The sequence below is a fragment of the Rhinopithecus roxellana genome, chromosome 13 (genome assembly GCF_007565055.1).
Source record: "Rhinopithecus roxellana isolate Shanxi Qingling chromosome 13, ASM756505v1, whole genome shotgun sequence".
NCBI lineage: Eukaryota > Metazoa > Chordata > Mammalia > Primates > Cercopithecidae > Rhinopithecus > Rhinopithecus roxellana.
In genome coordinates, this window is record NC_044561.1 from 98,615,588 (window position 1) to 98,636,567 (window position 20,980).

At 43.8% G+C, this 20,980-nt stretch overlaps 1 protein-coding gene across 13 annotated transcripts in view; it reads left to right on the plus strand.

Annotated features, from left to right (window-relative positions):
• SLC23A2 (solute carrier family 23 member 2) overlaps positions 1-20,980 on the plus strand; it is a 151,320-nt gene that overhangs the window by 45,584 nt on the left and 84,756 nt on the right. The window contains exon 1 of one of the 13 annotated variants that reach the window (XM_010378938.2): positions 9,541-9,624. The exons of the other annotated variants lie outside the window; for them this stretch is intronic. The gene's annotated coding sequence lies outside the window, so the exon portion shown is untranslated. Of the gene's footprint in view, positions 1-9,540; positions 9,625-20,980 lie in introns of those variants that run through there. 13 annotated transcript variants of the gene reach the window in all.

Consider the following 20,980-nt stretch of genomic DNA (forward strand, 5'->3'; position numbering starts at 1 on the left):
ATGGCCTCCCAGAGTGCTGGGATTACAGGCATGAGCCACCGCACCAGGCCTGAGTGTCAGGTTTCTTTCTTTTTTTTTTTTTTATTTTAATTGAGACAGAGTCTCTTTCTGCTGCCCAGGCTGGAGTGCAGTGGCACGATCTCGGCTGGCTGCAACCTCTTCCTCCCGGGTTCAAGCGATTATCGTGCCTCAGCCTCCCAAGTAGCTGAGATTACAGGTGTACATCACCACGCTTGGCTAATGTTTGTATTTTTAGTGGAGAGGTGGTTTCACTGTGTTGCCCATGCTGGTCTCGAACTTCTGGGTTCGAATGGTCTGCCCATCTCAGCCTCCCCAAGTGCTGGGATTAAGGGCATGAGCCACTGTGCCCAGCCTGAATGTCAGGTTTCTTTATTCTTTTTTTTTTTTTTTGAGATAGTGTCTCGCTCTGTTGCTTAGGCTGGAGTGCAATGGCATGATCTCGGCTCACTGCAACTTCTGCCTTCTGGTTTCAAGGGATTCTCCTGCCTCAGCCTCCCGAGTAGCTGGGATTACAGGTGCCCACCACCATGCTTGGCTAATTTTTGTATTTTTAGTAGAAATGGGGTTTCATCATGTTGGCCAGGCTGGTCTTGAACTCCTGACCTCAAGTGATCTGCCCGCCTTGGCCTCCTGAAGTGCTGGGATTACAGGCGTGAGCCACTGCACAGGCCTGTTGGGTTTTTTTTTTTTGGGGGGGGGGGGGGGGATATAGTTTTAGCTGCTGTAACATGCTGGGATGACACAATCGAAGTGTTTTCCTCACATAGTCTGTCCCCCGCTTTAAAATTTCTAGAGTATTGATTTTTATTTTTAAAATTAACTTTTAGAGATAGTGTCTTGCTCTGTCATCCAGGCTTGAGTGCAGTGTCGTGATCATAGTTCACTGAACATTGAACTCCTAGGTTCAAGCCATCCTCCTGCCTCACCCTACTGAGTAGCTGGGATAACAGGCACACCTCACCATGCCCAGGTAATTAAACAAAAAAAAAATTTTTTTTTTTTTTGCACAGATGGGGGTCTTGCTATGTTGTCCTGGATGGTTTCAAACTCCTATCCTCAAGTGATCCTCCTGACTCAAGCCCCCCAAAATGCTGGGAATATAGGCATAAGCCATCATGCTTGGCTTCTTAGAGTGTTGATTCTTTTACATAGTCCAAGGTGGTTCCTGCAGCCAGTAAGAAGAGGGAAGGGAGAGGGGAGGTCATGCTTACTTTCACCCATATCTGTTGGCTAAGGTTGGCTGCATCTAGCTGCAAGGGAGGCTGGGAAATGTTGCCTTAATTAATTCAGTTGGTTGTGTGCCCCAACTTAAAACCAAGGATTTTATTAGTTGAATTACTAATCGAATGGCAGAGAAGGGCCCATGGAGACACTTGGTTGCCTCTGATACCTCTTAATGAAATATAAAGTTGCTACAATAATAAGAACAATCAGTAATTGGAAACAAATTGAATATGAAATGAATATGTGTTTTCATTTTGTCTACTTTTCTTTATGTTTGAAATTTTCCAAAAGAGGTTTTTATAAAGACTACATTTAGATTTCCTACTTCTACCAAGTGCCAGTTAGATTTTATAACACTAGAGGGTGCTGTTAATGCATTTGCTTTTAGCATTTCTAGCATCTGCCCCCTTGTCTTATTACAGAATCAAAGTGGGTTTTGTCCAGCTGATAATCTTGAATCTCTTTTATTGTTTTACTCAGTTTTACAATAGCAGGGGCACGGAAATGTCAATATCTAACATTATCTGGAAAGACAAAAATGATGATTACCAAATGTGGAATTAAAAGAAAAACATTTTAGATTTTATTCATAAAAGGAAAACAAATCAGAGATTATGTTAATCAGATTAGATATTTTCAAATGCAAAGTTATTTCTGAAGACTTAAAAGTTTTTTTCTTGTATTTGTCCATGTTTAGCATTTTAGTTGTTTTGCCCTATTTTCTGTCCTGAGTTTACTAACCATACATACATACTAAGAATTGAGCTATTGCTAATTTTTCCTCCCAATATATAAGGAGAGGGGCATTACTAAAAATTTAAAAATGTAGATAAACACAACAAGAAACACCTGTAACCCCTGTATTCTAGAGATTACCACCATAAACTGCTTGGTGCATAGCCATTTTTGTCTTTTAAAGCACAATTGCACATGTGTGCATACAGTACTTTTCTTTTCTTTTTTTTTTTTTTTTTTTTTTTGAGACGGAGTCTCGCTCTGTCGCCCAGGCTGGAGTGCGGTGGCGCGATCTCCACTCACTGCAAGCTCCGCCTCCCGGGTTCACGCCATTCTCCTGCCTCAGCCTCCCGTGTAGCTGAGACTACAGGCGCCCGCCACCGCGCCCGGCAAATTTTTGTATTTTTAGTAGAGACAGGGTTTCACCGTGTTAGTCAGGATGGTCTCGATCTCCTGACCTCGTGATCCGCCCGTCTCGGCCTCCCAAAGTGCCGGGATTACAGGCTTGAGCCACCGCGCCCGGCCTACAGTACTTTTCTTAAGAAAATTATTTTTGAGACAGAGTCTCACATTGTTACCCAGGCTGGAGTGCAGTGGCACCATCTCCGCTCACTACAGCCTTGACCTCCAAGCTCAAGCAATCTTCCCACCTCAACCCTTCAAGAAGCTGGGACTAAAGGCACACCCCACCATAACCAGCTAATTTTTTTGTATTTTTTTGTAGAGATGGGGCTTTAGTATGTTTCCCAGGCTGGTCTCGAGCCCCTGAACTCAAGTGTTACTCCTACCTTGGCCTCCCAAAGTGCTAGGATTACAGGCATGAGCCATCGCACACAACCTATACAGTACTTTAAAGAGACGGGAATCAGGAGTTGGTGCTCATGTATGGGAATTTTTTGTATATTCATTTTATAACTTACTATCTTTCTGAAGTATCTTATTCTAGGGTGTGTGTGTGTGTGTGTGTGTGTGTTTACTCATTTTCTGGGTAGACAGACACATTGCCTATAAATAATTCTTTTGCTTTCCCTTTTCCATTATTTGAATGTTCAAAAATTTTTTTCTTCATTTTAGAAATAGGGTCTTAGTCTGTTGCCCAGGTTGGATTGCAGAGATGCAGTCATTGTTCACTGCAGCCTCAAACTCCTGGAGTCAAGCCAGTCCTCCTACCTCAGCCTTCTTAGTAGCTGGGACCACAGGCGTGCACCACCATGTCCAGCTAATTACAAAAAAAATTTTTTTTTAAATAGAGACTAGGTCTTGTTATGTTGCCCTGGCTGGTCTTGAACTGGCCTAAAATGATCCTTCTGGCCTCCCAAAACAGTGAGATTACAGACCCGAGCCACTGTGCCCAAACAAAATCTTTTTTTTTTTTTTTTGGGAGACAGAATATCCTGCTGTCGCCCAGGTTGGAGTGCATTCTTCTGCCTCAGCCTTCTGAGTAGCTGGGACTACAGGCGCACGCCACCACACCTGGCTAACTTTTGTATTTTTGGTGGAGACAGTGTTTCACCATATTGGCCAGGCTGGTCTCGAACTCCTGACCTTGTGATCCGCCTTCCTCGGCCTCCCAAAGTGCTGGGATTACAGGTGTGAGCCACCGCGCCCAGCCCAAAATCTTTTTCTTATCATCCTGGTTAGAACTTCTAGAACAGTCTTCTATAATGCCACCCACCAGACTCCTATTTTTGTCTTTAAAGGGCACCCTTCGGGGTGTTGTTCGGGTTATGTATCTCATTGCCTTTGGTATGAGATTGGGGTTCTTTTTGAGGACTCTTTTCTTCTATGTCTAATGTGCTAAGAGTTTTATTCAAAAATTGACATTGAGTTTTATGCCTTTTTGGTTTCTTTCTGTTTTTTTTTTTCTTTTTTAAGATGGAGTATCGCTCTGTTGCCCAGGCTGGAGTGCAGTGGCGCAATCTTGGCTCAACTGCAACCTCCACCTTCTAGGTTCAAGCAATTCTCCTGCCTCAGCCTCCTGAGTAGTTGGGATTACAGGCGTGCGCCACCAGGCCCAGCTAACTTTTTTTTTGTATTTTTAGTAGAGACGGGGTTTCGCCATGTTGGTCAGGCTGGTCTCAAACTCCTGACCTCAGGTGATCCACCCGCCTCAGCCTCCCAAAGTGCTGGGATTATAGGCGTGAGCCACTGCACCTGGCCTGCCTTTTTGGTTTCTTTTGACCTTATAGTTCTTCTTCCTATCTGTTGATGTGAGTTATAAAAATACTAGCTTTTCTCTTTTCCTTGTACTTTGTCAACTTTTGGATCAGGGTTATACTGGATTTTGATAAGCTTCTCATCTTTTTCCAGTGCTTTGGAGCTCTCCGAGTAGCATGGAGTGTGACTGTGCCTTGATATTGTGGATATTGATGCTGTGGAAATATTTGCCTGCAAAACCACCTAGGCCTGGTGCCTGTTTAAGGGGAAGGTCTTTGCTCTCCTCGACCTCTGGAGGCTTAAGAACACTTTTGGATGTGTTTATCAAATTTATCAGTTTTGTTGCTTATTTTCTAGCTAATTTTCCTCTCTTCTCTTTAATTTCTTTTTTCCTTCTTAGTACATTTTGTTACTTATTTTTTCTTCTTTCATGTAGAGATATTTTTATAGTTTTCAATGTCTCCTTTGACTCAGTGGTCATTTAGGAAAAAGATTTAAAGTGGTCAATGGTTATTTAGGAAAAAGATTTAAAATGGAAGTTGTTAAAAACTTTCTTGATTATTTTTGTTTCTTTCTGGCATTGTGATCAGGCAATGAGAAATAGGAACGTTCCTTTTTTTTTTTTTTTTTTTTGGAGACCGAGTCTAACTGTTGCCTAGGCGGGAGTGCAGTGGCATCATCTCAGCTCACTACAACCTCTGCCTCCCAGGTTCAAGTAAGTCTCCTGCCTCAGCTTCCCGAGTATCTGGGATTACAGGCGCCTGCCACCACGCCTGGCTAATTGTTTGTATTTTTAGTAGAGATGGGGTTTCACCGTGTTGGCCAGGCTAGTCTCAAACTCCTGACCACAGGTGATCCACCTGCTTTGGCCTCCTAAAGTGCTGGGATTACAGGCATGAGCCATTGTGCCCAGCTGAAATGTTCCTTTTTTTGTGGGGTTTGAAATTTTGCTTGTGGCATGATAGATGGTCACTTTTCGTAAATGTTCTTTAGCCATTGAAAATGAAGCTATTTTCTGTGGGGTGCAAAGTTTGGTATCTATTATATTAGCCTTATTCATTTTATTGGTCAGATTCTGTAATCAATACAAAATAAAATTAATTATGGACATGGGGCCTATGCTTGTATATCCTCCCTACCCCTATCTTCTTGGAGAGAGATATGTTTATGAAGTGTTGGTCATTTCTTCTCTATTTCTAGCCATTATGGGCTTTATTTCAGTGAAAGAATGTTCAGATTGTAAAGACTGACATCATATTCTTCTTGTGAATTTTATCCTTTAGCAATGTAAAATGACCTCCTTTTTCCTGCTTAATACTTTTTGGCGTGAATTCCACTGTGTCTGACATTTAAAAAATAATAAGGCAGCATTAGTGTTACTTTTTTTCACTTGAAGGTCTAACTTGGCATTTATTTTATTTTTATTTATTATTTTTTTGAGACAGAGTCTCTGTCTGTCGCCCAGGCTGGAGTGCAGTGGCACAATCTCAGCTCACTGCAACCTCCATCTCCTGGGTTTAAGCGAGTCTCCTGTCTCAACCTCCCAAGTAGCTCAGACTACAGGTGTGCGCCACCACACCCAGCTAATTTTTGTATTTTTAGTAGAGATGAGGTTTCTTCATGTTGGCCAGGCTGGTCTTGAACTCCTGACCCCAAGTGATCTGCCCACCTCAGACTCCCAAAGTACTAGGATTCCAGGTGTGAGCCACTGCATCCGGCTGGCATTTATTTTTTGATGCAATCTGAGTATTTTTAATTAAATGGGTTTAACTCATTTATAGGTCTAGCTGTGTTTTAGTTTGTGTTCTGTTTCAAATTCTAATACTGGTTTTAAGTGAAAAACAAAAAAAAAAAAAACCTCATTTCTCTAATTGTCATAGTTAAGGCCCATCTATGATTCTTTCTCTTTGGGAGAAGGGCTTTAGCATCTTCTTACTGTCTGTTTTCAGTCTTTATTAATGTAATCTTTTCTGTCTGCTTTATTTAATTACATTTCTTTTTGTATTTAATTTAATTTTATTATTATTATTTTTGAGATGGAGTCTCTGTTGCCAGGCTGGAGTGCAGTGGCGCTGTCTCTGCTCACTGCAACCTCCACCTCCTGGGTTCAAGTGATTCTCCTGCCTCAGCCTCCCGAGTTGCTGAGATTACAGGCGTGCACCACCACTCCCAGCTAATTTTTGTATTTTTAGTAGAGATGGGGTTTCACCATGTTGGCCAGGGTGGTCTTGAGCTCTTGACCTTGTGATCCGCCTGCCTTGGCCTCCCAAAGTGCTGGGATTACAGGCATGAGCCTCCACACCTGCCTTTTTTTTTTTTTTTTTTTTTTTGAGTCTCGTTCTGTCACCCAGGTTGGAGTGCAGTGGTGCAATCTCGGCTCACTGCAACTTTTGCCTCCTGGGTTCAAGGGATTCTCCTGCCTCAGCCTCCTGAGTAGCTGGGATTACAGGTACATGCCACCACTCCTGGCTAATTTTTGTATTTTTAGTAGAGATTGGGTTTCGCCATGTTAATCAGGCTGGTCTCGAACTCCTGACCTTGTGATCTGCCCGCCTTGACCTCCCAAAGTGCTGGGATTACAGGCTTGAGCCACTGCGCCCGGCCTATTTAATTACACTTCTTATATAGCATATATTTAGAGAGCAGTTTGGCTTATGCATTAAGTTTTATGACCAGATTTACACTCATTATTTAGCTTTGTCCCTACCTTGATGGTTTTAGCGTCCGTGCTTAGCAGCCTTGTATACTAGTTAGTGGCCTCTGTGAATTTCACTTCTATATTCCAACCTAGTTGGATACAGCTTCAGGCTTTCTTTCCCTCCTTTTCTTTTGGGCTCATGCACATCTAAAACTGTCTTGTTTGGCTTTCACACATGAAGGGTACCTTATCTGGGTGTAAAATTCCTTGGTAAGACCTTTCCCTCAGTTTGTGTTTATGTTACTGTCTTCTGACATTTAATACTGCTGTGGACAACCCAGGAGCTAAGCTTAATTCAAGCTAACATTTAAGCAAATCAAACATTTTCTCCTTCTCCCTGGATGTGTCTACGATTCTTTCATCCTGTGATTAAATTATTTTGCTAGGGTGTGTCCAAGTATGTGATATTGCATGAACCTAAAATGCCCTTGTAGTCCCTTTGCTCAGATTTTTCTTAATCTCAGAATAATTTTTTAGTCTATATCTTTTATATTAGGTTCTTTAAGTCTGCTCCATTTGTTCTTTTCTTTTTTTGAGTCAGAGTCCTGCTCTGTCACCCAGGCTGGAGTGTGGTGGCGCAATCTTTGCTCACTGCAACCTCTGCCTCCCAGGTTCAAGCGATTCTTCTGCCCTCAGCCTCTCAAGTAGCTGGGATTACAGGCACATGCCATCACACCCAGCTAATTTTTGTATTTTTAGTAGAGATGGGGTTTCACTGTGTTGGCCAGGTTGGTCTCAAACTCCTGACCTTAGGTGATCACGCCTGCCTCAGCCTCCCAAAGTGCTGGGATTACAGGTGTGAGCCACCATACCCGACCTCATTTGTTTTTTTTTAAAAAGTTTTATTGAGGTGTATTACACACCATGATAGTCATCATCTTAAAATACACAATTCAGTGGTTTTTAGTATATAGTTATTCACAAAGCTGTACAGCCATCACCACAATACAATTTTAGCACTTTTTTTCATCCTGCAAAAAATCCTAAAACCCATGAATAGTCACTCCCATTCCCACCCCAGCCCCAGGCAACCATTGATGAACTTTCTGTCTCTGTGGATTTGCCTACTCTGGACGTTTTGTGTAAATGGAATCGTACAGCACAACTGGCTTCATTACCTCTTTTGTTTCTAAGTCTGCTTGAAAGACACTGATGAGTCACAGTTTGGCCTTGCTCTTTGCTTTTTCCTGCCCAGCTCTGTTCGGAATAGCCTTAGCCTTTCTGTACTTTTCCTTGTCTCTCAGAGTTTCTCAGGTCTGTCACCCACCTCCGTTTCAGTCTTTTGTGACGCCATTTCTCTCGCTTGCTTTTGAGTTAATGCTGACTCTTCATTTCCCTACAGTTCTTCCCTACCTCAGCTTCTTGTTCTTGATTCATTTTCTCCATGTAATTGTCAATCTTGTTTCCTTTTTAAAAAAATACTAACTTAAAAAATGTTTTTCCTTCTTTAGTCCAACTGTGGGTTTTTTTGTGTGTGTTTGTTTTTGTTTTAATTTTCTTTTGGCTCCTGCAACAAATCTCTGATGTTAGTCTTCACAGCATGTCCTGAATACAGTTCTCGGCTCCTCTAGACGTATTGAGCTGATGGGCTGGATGTGTCATGTGCCGACCTGTGTTCTGGGCATTTGTGGTGGTGGGTCTCCTGCCCTAAGCAGTTGAAGCGCCTTGCTCCCAACCTTCTCCCCAGTTTCTACTAAGGCATCACATCTGGTCAGGTGGTGTCATCCTCTTACCCCACTGCTGAGGTCCTCAAAGTTTCCGTGAATGAGGAATACTTACAGCTGCAATTGTCCTGGTTCTTTTTCTGTCTTTATCTCAGGGACTCCCATTTCTAAGATGTCCCTTGCTGATGGTCGATGCCCCTTCTGCCTGGCTGTTTGTCATCTGAGCCTCGAGTTCCCTTTCTGGATTTGGGAAGGGCAGTCTGGTGTTAGGGAGATGGAGGCAGGTATTTGCATATTCCACAGGGCAGAGGGTGCCCACTGCCCAGGTTCCTGGCAGGCCCTGGCCTGGAGTCAGGACTGGGAAGGGCAAAGTCTGGCCACAGGTGTGATTTCTTTCCTAGTCCTGGTGTTAGACTGTCAGTGTTCCTTCGCCACATTTGTCTTCATGGGTACTTCCACTGTTTGGTAGGAATCAGTGGGGACCTGCATGCTGAATGCCATGTTGAACTGGACCCCAGCAGTCAGCTCTCCAATGTGACAGTTATTTGTTGGCTTTTCCTGCCTTTTAATGATGAGCTCCTACCTTGAGATCTGAATTTTTTTGAGCTCTGAAAACAATAGTCTTTGGACCCTGATTGGGGAAATGGAAATTTACCAGGGAGTAAAATTAACCCCCCTTTTCACTGAGCTGGAAGCAGCCTGGGTGGACTTACTCATCTGAACCGCAGGGTTTATAAAGATAGGTTTTAATTTTCCTTGTTAGTGCAGGTTTGAGACATATATTCTCAGCAGCTGCTTGGTTTCTACAATAGACTATCCAGCCTGCCATGGAGAAACTGGCTATACAGATTAATGTTAAGGAGACCGGAACAGAGGCATGCAGTAACGTTTGTAACCGGATGGTGGCTGTTGTGTAACACAAATAGCATATCTGATGAGGTGGTGCGGTTATACAATTTTGGCCAGCCTGTGTGGGTTATAAAAGCTGAATTCCTTCAGCACCTGAGAGTGTCTCATGCTGAGTACCAGGACGGTCTCAGGGTTGTACAGACACCAGCACAGAAGTGGTGGGTGAGGCACTGATTAGAGGACATTTCTGTGGAAGGGTGGAGTTTCACTTTGAAGGTAAGGCCATTTGGCGGTTTTGCTTTGGGGAATGAGTTGTGAGGATACACAGATTGATTAATATCTGTTTGTGTCTGTGTTCATTCGGGTCTGCGTGTATCTGTTTCCGTGTGAGTATCTGAGTGTATCTCTGGTGATGTTTCTGATTTTCTTTTCTTTTCTTTTTTTTTTTTGAGACGGAGTCTTGCTCTGTCACCCAGGCTGGAGTGCTGTGGCCGGATCTCAGCTCACTGCAAGCTCCGCCTCCCAGGTTCACGCCATTCTCCTGCCTCAGCCTCCCGGGTAGCTGGGACTACAGGCGCCACCACCTCGCCCGGCTAGTTTTTTGTAGTTTTTTTTAGTAGAGACGGGGTTTCACTGGGTTAGCCAGGATGGTCTCGATCTCCTGACCTCGTGATCCGCCCGTCTCGGCCTCCCAAAGTGCTGGGATTACAGGCTTGAGCCACTGCGCCCGGCCGATGTTTCTGATTTTCTACATGTATGTCTCTTTCTGTGTGTGTGTGTGTGTGTACTAACTGTGCCGGTGTAGGTGGATGACAAGTCCCCAATTTTGCACAGCTGCATTACTAGAAAATCTCCAAAGGCTTTCTTAGTGCTGTCAGACATAATTTAAATATAAAAAACTGAACATTAACATTTATGCAATTCTTAGAAGGCAGTGCCCTTACTTAGGTATGTGAGAGAGAATAACAATAAAAACTTATCTGCAGCAAGTAAAATTTCTGTGTTTTTCAGGTACTTATTTACCTTTCAGAGTAAATAAAATAAAAACTATATAAGTAAATTACTTATTTTCAAGGTCCAATCCAGTGCCAGGATTGCCAAAGCTCTGCTGTGTGTTCTTTTATGCTTTCTTTTTTTTGAGACCGAGTCTTGCTCTGTCACCCAGGCCAGAGTGCAATGGCACGATCTTGGCTCACTGCAATCTCCGCCTCCCAGGTTCAAGCAACTCTCCCACCTCAGCCTCCCAAATAGCTGGGATTACAGGTGTCCGCCACCACGACTACTTTTTTGGTATTTTTAGTAGAGATGGGGTTTCGCCATGTTGGCCAGGCTGGTCTCGAACTCATGACCTCAGGTAATCCATCTGCCTTGGCCTTCCAAAGTGCAGGGATTACAGGTGTGAGCCACTGTGCCCAGCCTATGTTTTCCTTCTATGTGGAGTTTCAGGAGTTTGATGAAAAGTAAGTATACAACCAAAAAAGAATATAAGTGAAACAAACTTCATGGAGAGCTAGAATCTCTTATAGCTGAGTGCAGATAATATTTTTAATTTTTTAAGGTCTTTGGGTTATTAAAAAATGTCAGGTTCAGACACCAAAAAAAGCAAGACATCTGTAGCATACAATATTAAGTGATTGCAGTCTCTGTGTTTAATGGATGTATTTTTAATGAATTGCTTAGGAAGAACACACTCCTTTGCAGGAAAAAGAATGTATAACATATAGGCATGGAATGTTTAAAGCCTCCCATTTATTGAAGATCAGGGAAAAGCTTTGCAATAATTTTGATCACCATGTATGTGGTGTTAGCCTGGGGAAGAATTAGTGTCCCAGCCCCAGATATTTGCAGTGCAGTTTAGGCAAACCCACTCTTCAGCCATTAGGCAATCCATCAGTGCAGGTGAATCCATCAGAGCTCCCTTTTCCTTATCTTGGGAGAGTCTCCAGGGAAGAGGAACTCTTGGTATACTGGACTAGCGGGGAGCAGGGGTGGAGTGTGGTGGGGAGAAACGATATGCAAGAGAGATTTGCAAATGGAATGTCTTCCAGATGAGACCAGGAAAGCTGGTGGTGTTGAGAGGACTGAATAGATGGGCCAAAGTCCAGCAAAACCGAGCAGGCGTAATTGGGTAGTTAGGAAATAGAGGCAAAGTGGAACTGGACGTTTCTCTTCAGGTGGAAGAAGGAAATTGGCTTTGGCCCTTGGGGAATGATGTGGTCTGAAGAGCAGATCAGAGAGAGGTCTGGTGAGTCCGTTGAGTTATTTGAGATGCTTCTCCCAGCACCCGAGCCTGCCTTCTCCCAGCAGGGGCAGCTCTGGCAACAGTAGTTGGAGGTGACCAAATGTCCTGCTGAGGCTTCCTCTTCAGGGGCTGTGCTGGAAAGAGGATGGAGCAGGGATCCCAGACACAGTGGGGCTGAATCAGCAGGGCAGAGCCATCTCCTTGAAGATACCCAAGCCCCCAAGGTTTTTGTATTGGGCAAGCCAGGGGGAGCATCAAATGACAAAAGGCATCTGGAGACCTGGAAGAGAAGAAAGCATTCTTTCTATTCCCTGAAAGTAACTCACAAGTTTTCCTCGGCTTCCTTCAGAATGACCTTTAGATATGACCTTCTCAGGCCTATTCTGGTCTTTGGGCGTTTTCTTCAGAGCCTTGTTCTCTTAGCTTGGAAGGTAACACGAGCAATGTTTGTCTTCTCAGAATGATTGTTGGACCCGCAACATTGGCCCTGAGCTTTTGTGCAGAGATAAATCAGCCTCTCTGTGCCCCAGTTTCTCATCTGTGAAATGGAGAGAATAACAACCCCTTCCAGAATTTTTGTAAGGGCTAAGTGAAACCATGTTTGTGTCTGGGACTTGATAGTTCATTATGCACATGTTTTTATCTTGTTGTAAAAATTCCATGTAAAATTAGCTTTTCAGTGGCTCCTGTGATGACTGATGATTAATACATTTTAAATAGTGTTTAAATAAAAAGCACCATGTGTGCAAAAAGTGATGTGTTAAATCACGTAGTAGAAATAAATGCAATAAAACTCATCTTTGTTCTGCTTTAGTTTGCTAAAATGTATGTTCATATTTTAATTTTGTCATGCAGGCTGCACTTTTTGCTATACTGCCCCTCCCTTTCCCCTTTCGTGTCCCAGCCACAAGATTTCCCTGAACGAGTCAGGGATTCTCCAAGTATTTGAATGCCTTTTATGCATTGGACACTGTGTCCCTGCTGCCATCTCATTCTGGTGGGGAGTGTACGGGAAGCTGGGAACCATGGAAACACAGAAGGACAGCTGACCCAGGAGTGCTCCTTGGAGGAGGAGGCATCTTGAGCCCAGACCTGGGAACTCTGGAGGTCAGTGTGGGCAGCACCTGGCACCGAGGAGAAATGGCCAGGATGATGAGGCTTAAGATGGTCTTGTTATAATTTTATTTAAATAAAGTTTTGGAAAGAAAACTGCTGCTGCAAGATACCAGGCACAGCAGGCCCTGTAGCATCTGTTTGCTATAGCATTAGGTTAGAAAAAGAAGGATTGCGGATGACTTTGTATCATAAACCCCCAAACAAACAAAGCATCCACCACTCTGACATTTTACTTTCTCAGACTCCATCGCTCTTCTGAACAGGCAGTCAAATGAATGTCACCTAGATACCATGGTGTCACCTAGATACCATGACCATCAGCTTTCATGGCTCATGCATAATTCGATGTCAGCAAAATGATGTGTCTCAGGTTGGATTCAGGAGGTTTTTTAGGATTTAGCGTTGCATTTGGGACTAGAGCTTGTCTATACCAGTGCTTCTGCGACCAAGTCTTTGGGCCAGACTGAAGGGATCTTCTGCAGGCAGAGTCCATTCTTTAACATCTTCTTTCATTCTGTCAGTTGTGCATTTTACTTTATGCATTATAAACTATTTGCTGTCAGTTAGGAATGACCTCCCCACCCAACTCACCCCACGGATGTTTCAGGAAAATTTCCCACGTTTATCCAGTGGCATTGCATCCTCTCTGGCCCACTGATGAGGACCTGAGAACCCATTTTTAGATTATTCCTAACTAGTACAGTGTTTGCCCAGGGACCCTTTTCTTTCCTACCGTTGGAGCAGGGTTGCTGCTGTCAGGGCCCCTCTTGGGACGCTGGGAGTGGCCTCTAAGGGATCATTACTCCTGGTGCTTGCTACAGATGGAAACTGGTTTCTGAGATGGAACTTGGCAGTGGTACCTAGATTCCCTCTCAGAAATCCAGGTTTTATCTGACTTCCTTTAAAACATTTCCAACTCCTAAAAGAATTAAGTCCACAAACCAAGACAGTGACAGAAGGCTGAGATGGCACATTAGGGTGCAAAGGAGATTCCTTCCATTGCAGTCATTGGAGGTAGTTCGGTTTAGGGCTCTGGTAGATTATTGTAATTAATTATAAGGCCACCCTCCTGCTGAGATTCTGGGTACTCTCTCCATCATTGTGGCAGGGGAATATGGTGATATTTTGTTGTCAGTGCCATCATCTTGCACCGCTTTCTCACTTGGGCACAATATTTCTATGGGCATGTTAGTTTAAGGTCAGTAAAAAATCTGATGTAAGCCAGGCACTTGGAGCATGCCTTTCATGTCAGTGTGCAGAGCTTTTATATCAGCGACTTCCAGACTCTTTTCCCCTGACCCACAGCATGAAGCATTTTGCCTTGACACTCTCGGTTACCCCTGTCTGTTGAGATTTGCTCTGAAGTTTTTTGTTCTGTCAAATGCCATTGTTTTAAAAATTCTGGTCAAGATGCACTATTTAATTTCATGACCCACTAGTAGGTACTGACTTGCAGTTTGAAAAATGAGCGCTGGCTTGGCGTGGTGGCTTATGCCTGTGATCCCAGCACTTTGGGAGGCTGAGGCGGGTGGATTGCTTGAGCTCAGGAGTTCGAGACTAGCCCGGGCAACAAGTAGACCCTGTCTCTACAAAAAATACAAACATTAGCTGGGCATGGTGGTACATGCCTGTGGTCACAGCTACTCAGGAGGCTGAGGTGTGGGAGGTTGCAGTGAGCTGTGATTGCTTGACTGCACTCCAACCTGAGTGCCAGAGCCAGACTGTGTCTCAAAAAAAAAAAAAAAAAGAGATCAAGAGTTCCTGCAGTGTTTTGGAGAAGACTGCAGGATGATTTTTTTTTTTTTTTTAATTCAGTCACACGCTGTGAGCATAGTTGTCATCACAAGATCAAATAATTACCACTGCTTACAAGTTCCTTGTTGCTGCTTAGAGCTTTAAATGGAATAATTATAGCTAGGATCAGCATCAGAATTGCAAACTCCCTGAAGTCGGACTCTGTGTATTAGGTAACCAGTTAAGTCATTTCATTCAAAGGAAGTTGATCATATGCAAGTTGAAGGTTTTTTTTGTTGTTGTTTTTTTGTTTTGTTTTTTTTTTTTTTTTTTGAGAATTCAGAGCGTTTCATTCAAAACCAGCCCTCACCACACCTACAAGTTGAGGGTATATGTTCCAACAATCTTTTTTGACTTGAATTAAAAGCATTTAGGTCAAATGTTAGCATTTAACAGAACTTAATGGAGCAGCCACAGTTTGACTATAATCCCCTTATGGGATTTAAGCTGAGAGCCATGGATTGGCTTTGGAAATGTGCTTCATCATTGAACCTAGCCAACCCTGAAAGCTCTTGCGTCTTGGTGAGAACCAAAGTAGCACTTGGCAGGTTGAGGTTTTGAGTGTCCTTATCCCAGAGGGCACTCCTTCTTAGTCATATTCTTCCCCTGTCTGGATCGGTTTAAAGAAGTGGTGACAATAGTTTTCTCCCAGCCGAGATTGCCTACCCCAAGGTGTGGGTGATCTGAGGACCTCTAGCATGAGAATATTTGTGCATTTGTTAAAAATATAGGTTCCTGGCCGGGCGCGGTGGCTCACACCTGTAATCCCAGCACTTTGGGAGGCCGCGGCGGGTGGATCACAAGGTCAGGAGTTCAAGACCAGTCTGGCCAAGATGGTGAAACCCTGTCTGTACTAAAAATACAAAAATTAGCTGGGTGTGGTGGTGCATGTATGTAATCCCAGCTGCTTGGGAGGCTGAGGCAGAGAATTGTTTGAACCCGGGAGGTGGAGGTTGCAGTGAGCTGACATTGCGCCACTGCACGCCAGCCTGGGCGATGGAGCGAGACTCCATCCCAACAAACAAAAATATAGGTTCCCAAGCCCCCAAGGTAGGTCTACAGGATTAGAATTTGAGGAGGAGACATTTATAAAATTGGTGGGATTACAGGGGTTTTTGATTAGTCTTCTAAAGTCAATTTTATTGCAATAGTGTTTACATAGAGTAAGTGGATATACATCCAAATGGAGCCACCAGAATCAGTCAAAACAGCAGATTTCTATCACTCCAAAGGTTCCATCCCTGGGGAGCCCCTTCCTCTGTTGCTGCCCTAGGTAACCACTGTCTGCTTCCTGTAGAATGGTTTTGTCTTTTGAGAATCAGACAGCATGTCTTGTGTCTGGCCGCTTTAACGAAACATCTGTGCGATCCCCCTGTGCTGTCAGGCACGTCAGCGGACGGTCTCCGGTTTGTTGCTGACTAGTATGCCTTTTGATGGACCCACCATGGTTTGCTTACCCGTCCACCTCTTGATGGCTCTTTGGATGTTTCCAGTTTGGGATTGTTATAAATAAAACAGTGTCGAATTTTTGTCTTACGTGCATTTGTGTCAAATAAATCTGTCGTTTTTTTGTTTTGTTTTGTTTTTTTGATATAGAATCTTGCTCTGTTGCCTGGGCTGGAGTGCAGTCATGCAGTCTCAGCTCACTGCAACCTCTACATCCTGGACTCAAGCCATCCTCCCACCTTAGTCTCCTAAATAGCTGGGACTACAGGCAGATACCACCATGCCTGGCTAATTTTTCTATTTTTTTTGATAGAAATGGGGTTTTGTCAGGTTGCCCAGGCTGGTCTTGAACTCCTGAGCTTAAGTGATCCGCCTGCCTCAGCCTCCCAAAGTGCTAGGATCGCAGGTGTGATTCACTGTGCCTGGCCCAGACGTCTGCATTTTAAATAAACTTCCCAAGTGAGTCTTAAGCACATGAGCCAGTGATTCTTATTCTGGCTATTCCTCTCTCTCATATCCTTTTGGGGAACTGTAGGTTTTTATGTCTAGAGCAAATGATGGATCTGCCATGGATTTATATTTCTTCCTTCCTTCCTCCCTCCCTCCCTCCCTGAGATGGAGTCTCGCTCTGTCGCCCAGGCTGGAGTGCAGTGGACGGATCTCAGCTCACTGCAAGCTCCGCCTCCTGGGTTTACGCCATTCTCCTGCCTCAGCCTCCCGAGTAGCTGGGACTACAGGCACCCGCCACCTCGCCCGGCTAGTTTTTTGTATTTTTTAGTAGAGACGGGGTTTCACCATGTTAGCCAGGATGGTCTCGAACTCCTGACCTCGTGATCCGCCCGTCTCGGCCTCCCAAAGTGCTGGGATTACAGGCTTGAGCCACCGCGCCCGGCCGATTTATATTTCTGATGTAGTATTTATTCAGTGCCGTTTACGTGGAGTAAATGTAAATTTCATTAGCATTCATGGAGCATCTGTCTTCTCCCCGCGCTGCCCCTGCCCCCCTACCCCGCCGTACTTCCTTGTAAAGAGCATCTGCCTATTCTGTGCTAAGAGCTGGGAATATAAAGGTGAATTTTATTTTTTATTTTTTGTAGAGTCAGAGTCTCGCTGTGTTGCTCAGGCTGGTCTCGAACTCTTGGCCTCAAGCAGTCCTCCCAACTAGGCCTCCCAAAGTGTTGGGATTATAGGCATGAGTCACTGTGCTCAACCTTAAAGATGAATTTTACATAGGGGGTTTCTGCTCTTTGGGAAGACTCTTAGTGATGAACTCATTCAGCCATTGGAGGCTTTGTATGTTACCTGCTGACTCTGCTAGATGCTGATGATGAAAGGACGGGTTTTTCTTAGGATTTGGTGGTTCTTTCGAGAAACACAGAAGGTTTTGGTATTTAACTCCAGGAATAGCTCAGCCCTGAAAACTTCTGGACAGTGCCATCACATTTCTCCTTCAGGTGGCCCTGCTAAGTCACAGTGAGAGGGGTGACTCTGTTTCCTGGACAGGGAGAAATGGTCAGATAAAATGAAGCTCAAAAGAAATCGTTACAGGCTGAATAGCTGATGAAACAAGTACTGATTAAAAGCTGCTGTTATTCTGCATTTGTGCATGATTGTTGGTGGCTGGAGAATTAGTGATTCAGTCCTTAGGGAATTGAAAGATTTATTACACATCTGAATATTTTATTTTACTTTTCTATTTCCTCGTAACAGAATTTTCCAGGTTGGTGATTTTTTTTTTTCTCTGTCAGGTTTACATTTATTTCCAGGTGCCTTTTTTTTTTTTTTTGGAGACTGTAGTGATCTCCTTCCTCTAAGGTAGTGATTTTTAACTTTTTCTACAGGGAGCTTTAAAAAAATCTAGATGCCAAGTATAATTTGTAGAACCTTGGCTTTTCTCCACTCTCTCCTGAAACCCAAAGTTATTTTAGAACTTTAAACATGAGGACATTATTCCACACTGCTGTATGCTGAGCTCACAACAGAAAGGACTGAATTGATTTGCTTGCATTACATTGTAAAGGGGGTAGATGCCGTAAAGGGAACCAGCCTTTCCCCTGGACTTGATTCTGAGGAGTAAGGAGGAACTGGTGCTGATGTGGACACCATGAGGCTCTTAGGGGAGAAATTTGGGCCCATCTTTTGTTGTTAAGTTAGTTTAGAAAATATAGAGGACTAGGCCGGGCGCGGTGGCCCAAGCCTGTAATCCCAGCACTTTGGGAGGCCGAGACGGGCGGATCACAAGGTCAGGAGATCGAGACCATCCTGGCTAACATGGTGAAACCCCGTCTCTACTAAAAAATACAAAAAACTAGCCGGGTGAGGTGGCAGGCGCCTGTAGTCCCAGCTACTCGGGAGGCTGAGGCGGGAGAATGGCGTGAACCCGGGAGGCGGAGCTTGCAGTGAGCTGAGATCCGTCCACTGCACTCCAGCCTGGGCGGCAGAGCGAGACTCCGTCTCAAAAAAAAAAAAAAAAAAAGAAAATATAGAGGACTAAAAAGAGGAAAATAAGTCATTTGTGTTTCTATCACTCAACATTTTGGTTAACATTTTGGTGTGTGTATACATGGCTACATACTTTACACATGCACAGTGGGTAAATGCTATACATAGCATCTTTTTCATTATATATATTGCCTTTAATTCTTTTCACTTACAAAAGAACCTTCTACCATTCCTTTTTTTAAATTTTTATTGTGATAAGAACATTTAACACAAGATCAACCTTATTAACAACTTTTTTTTTTTTTTTTTTTTTTTTTTTTTTTTTGGAGACAGAGTCTCGCCCTGTCACCCAGACTGGAGTGCAGTGGTGCGATCTTGGCTCACTGCAACCTCTGCCTCCTGGGTTCAAGTGTGTCTCCTCCCTCAGCCTCCTAAGTAGCTGGGATTACAGGCATACTCCACCACGCCTGGCTATTGTTTATATTTTTAGTAGAGATGGGGTTTCACCATGTTGGCCAGGCTGGTCTCGAACTCCTGACCTCAGGTGATCTGCCCACTTCGGCTTCCCAAAGTGCTAGAATTACAGGCATGAGCTTCCGCGCCCAGCCAACAACTTTTTAAGTGCACAATATGGTTTTTTTTTGTTTTCTGGCTAATTTAAATAATTTCATTTTTTAAGAGATGGAATCTTACTATGTTACCCAGGCTGATCTTGAACTCTTGGCCTCCAGCAATCCTCCCACTCTTAGCCTCCCAAAGTACTAAGATTATAGGCATGCACGAGCCACCGTGCCTGACCGAAGTATTGTTAATTATAGGCATGGTATGGTCCAGCAGATCTCTACAATTTGCTCATATTGTGTAACTGAAACTCTTGTATTTTTTTTGAGACAGAGTCTTGCTCTGTCGCACAGGCTGAAGTGTAGTGGTGTGATCTCGGCTTACTGCACCCTCTACCTCCTGGGTTCAAGTGATTCTTGTGCCTCAGCCTCCTAAGTAGTTGGGCTTACAGGTGTGCACTACCACGCTGAGCTAGTTTTTGTATTTTTGGTAGAGAAGGGTTTTCACCATGTTGGTCAAGCTGGTCTTGAACTGTCGACCTCAGGTGATCTTCCTGCCTTGGCCTCCCAAAGTGCTGGGATTACAGGCGTGAGCCACCGTGCCTGGCAACCTAAAACTTTAACCTGTTCAATGTCAGTTCTCCATTGACCCCTCACCCAAGTCCCTGGCATCCACCATCCTACTCTGCTTCTACATTTGACTATTTTAGATGACTCACGTAAGTGGAATCATGCAGTATTTGTCCTTCTGTGACTGGCGTGTTTCACTTCATGGAAAGATGTTCACCCTGTGTTGTGTAAAAAGGCAAGTTAAAAAATAGCACGTATATAACAGGGTGAACATCTTTCCATGTCAGTAAATATTTCTGTGCTTTTTTGACAATGTTAAAATGTAGACCTTAGGTCTTACTTTTTCTGGATTTTATTACTTGTTAGCAACCAATTGTCTTGGCATGTATATTGAAAAATCCATAGTTTGTTTTATGATTTGAAGTGCTGCCATATCATATGTTCATCAGTTTTGGGTTTTTTTTTTTTTTTTTTTTTTTTTGAGACGGAGTCTCGCTCTGTCGCCCAGGCTGGAGTGCAGTGGCCGGATCTCAGCTCACTGCAAGCTCCGCCTCCCGGGTTTACGCCATTCTCCTGCCTCAGCCTCCCGAGTAGCTGGGACTACAGGCACCAGCCACCTCGCCCGGCTAGCTTTTTGTATTTTTTAGTAGAGACGGGGTTTCACCGTTTTAGCCAGGATGGTCTCGAACTCCTGACCTCGTGATCCACCCGTCTCGGCCTCCCAAAGTGCTGGGATTACAGGCTTGAGCCACCGCGCCCGGCCGGGTTTTTTTTTTTTTTTAATGACTGATAGTTACTTTGTTTTCAAACTTTTGAACTTCTGTTTATTACAGCTTTACATTAGGGTTCTTATCTCACTGACTACACTCCTACTTTTCAAATACTTGTGGCCATCCTTGCTTATCATTATTGTTATTATTTTGAGATGGGGTCTCATTCTGCCATCCAGGCTGTAGTGCAGAGGCATGATCTTGGCTCACTGCAAACTCTGCCTCCCAGGCTCAAGTGATCCACCTCAGCCTCCCAAGTAGCGGAGACCACAGGTGCACGCCACCATACCTGGCTAATTTTTTTGTATTTTTGGTAGAGATGGGGTTTTGTCAGGTTACCCAGGCTGGTCTTGAACTCCAGAGCTCAGATGATCCACCTGCCTCCACCTCCCAAAACTGTTGGGATTAGAGGCGTGAGCCACCATGCCTGGCCCTTGCTTATTCTTCTAGAGGAATTTTTAGCAAGCTCCTCTGACCCGTTGGGGGGGTATTAATGGATTTTTATTAAATCTGTATAGATTATGTTAATTGGAAAATGAATATTCTTACAGTACCTTTCCTATCAAAGAGTATCCTCTGTTTCTTTGGTTATTCAAATCCTTTTTATGTCCCTCAGTAATATTTTATCATTTTCTTCGTAAAGGTCACACATATTTTTATTAAATTTATTCTTAAGTATTTAATGTTATTTT